Below are 2212 nucleotides of genomic sequence, written 5' to 3' on the forward strand. Positions count from 1 at the left end.
TGTGACCCTGGACCACAAAACCAGTCATAAGGGTCAATTTTTTTAATTAATAAATAAGCTTTCCATTGATGCATGGTTTGTTATGATAGGACAATATTTGACCGAGATACAACTATTTGAAAATCTGGAATCTGAGGGTGCAAAAAAATCTAAATATTGAGAAAATCATCTTTAAAGTTGTCCAAATGAAGTTCTTAGCAATGCATATTACTAATCAAAAATTAAGTTTTGATATATTTACAGCAAGAAAATGTATATCTTCATAGAACATGATCTTTGTTTAATATCCTAATGATTTTTAGCATAAAAGAAAAATCGATAATTTTGACCCATACAATGTATTTTTGGCTATTGCTACAAATATCCCCCAGCGACTTAACACTGCTTTTGTGCTCCAGGGTCACATTTGATGTTTTTAGCTCCCTCCAGCTCCACAAAACAGCTTCAAGCAGCGGGCAGTCGGACACTTCAAGAAACCTCTGTTCACGTACGGAAGTGATCCATACAATCTGAAGGTGGAGCTCAATAAGGTACTCTCTCTGTTTAATGCAACAACAATCATTTTTTGATTGGCATGGAAGCCCCATCATGCAAAAGCCATAGCTTCAGTTACAGTACCAAATCTTCATTTTTGGTCTTTTTTTTTTTGCTCAGTTTGGGCCTACGTTGGGCTGTTTTTCCTTTTTACGTATGAGCTCCATATTCTCACTTCATCATAACTGAGCCATAAAAACCTGATGTATCAAATATTATTAGTATTATTTTTTGGATATTTTAAAATGTTATCTGAAGTTTCCATAAAAAAAAAAAAAATCTAATCTGACTATTGTTTCATATGTCAGGCTTTACAGGGTTAATGGTGGAAAAGGTGCAACAGCTCCATCTTGTGGTCATTATAGTGAACTTCAGTGGAAAATGTATTCATTTGTATCCTTGGTTTCATTTTAAAGCTTTACAAAAGCCACTGAATTTGTCTTAAATTATTTTGTAGGGGAAACAGGTTACACCAGTCTTCACCTATGAGGACATACAGGTGGGATATTTATTCAACGTTTTTGTTATGTAGTACATTTTGAACTTTCATGAATTATTGCATGAATCATTTTAATACTGATTTCTGTCATTTGAACAATTAATCAGATGCAGTAATGATACTTACTGACATTTGTGCTGCTGTTTTCCCTCCAAAATGATCTTACTTACTGAAGGATGATGTCATTCATAAATGACCTTTATTAGTTAAAACAAATTAAAAAGACCAGAATGACAATGGTACTAAGGACACATGAAAGTTGATTAACAGTTCAATTATAATGGCCAAGAAAACATGCCTAGTTTGAAACATTTGAATTATAATGTCACTTCCTGGAGGATGACGTCAGTAAAGAAGTGACTTTTGTTAAAATAAATTAAAATCATAGGGAATATTATTTAATTAATCTGCTACTTCTGTTAGCTAAAGTGACTATAATTGTAAATATAGGGAAAATAACATTTTGTTTTTAATTTTAAAGTCAATGTCTTGTTTCTGTCAAAATCTGTGAAATGTTACTACTTGTAAAAATTTAATGTTTTTTTATTAAACCTTATTTCTAACTTTTGATTTGTTATTATTATTATTAATAATAATAATAATTATTATTTTTATTTATTATTATACGTTTCGTTATGTACCCCCTTGCTGTATTTGTAATTCTTTAAAATCAATAAAAAATATTGAGGACACGTGAAGAGTTGATTATCAGTTAAATTAATATGCATAAAAAAACATGCTTACTTAAAAAATATTTATTGAAAGGAAAAATTATGAAACATCTGGAAAATGTATGAATAAATTGTTAGTTTTTCATTGTAAAATTTAGTGCAACTCACAGACAAAAATGTTGTGAATGCAATATTTTCTGAAGTATGTCATATAATGTAATGTTTCAGAGTGTGGTGGAGGATGAGCTGGAGGGAAACGGCTATTACAGCAGGTAATGTGGACTGAAGCTGTTTTCTGCTGGATTTCCTCTGAGCTCATTGACTGTCTGTGTCTGTCTGTGTGAGCAGCAGAGGTGACGTGGATTCAGGAGCGGCAACCTACGGTGGCCGAGAAGTGCAAAGCAAATCACAATTCTGAAAACAAAATAACAAATTACAAATGCAAATGCAAGTCTAAAAAACAAAATAACAATTCAGAAAGCACAACAACAATTCAGAAAACATTATA

The 2212-nt window shown here is 31.6% G+C and overlaps 1 long non-coding RNA gene across 1 annotated transcript; it reads left to right on the top strand.

Moving 5' to 3' along the window:
- The first annotated feature begins 441 nt into the window (after nt 1-441).
- On the top strand, nt 442-1978 carry LOC107568870 (uncharacterized). The gene is made up of 3 exons (XR_001606820.1): nt 442-530; nt 992-1033; nt 1933-1978. It is a non-coding gene; the product is annotated as an uncharacterized lncRNA (long non-coding RNA).
- The last annotated feature ends 234 nt before the right edge of the window (nt 1979-2212 follow it).

This window comes from Sinocyclocheilus grahami, unplaced genomic scaffold (assembly GCF_001515645.1).
Source record: "Sinocyclocheilus grahami isolate Dianchi unplaced genomic scaffold, SAMN03320097.WGS_v1.1 scaffold1288.1, whole genome shotgun sequence".
Classification (NCBI taxonomy): domain Eukaryota; kingdom Metazoa; phylum Chordata; class Actinopteri; order Cypriniformes; family Cyprinidae; genus Sinocyclocheilus; species Sinocyclocheilus grahami.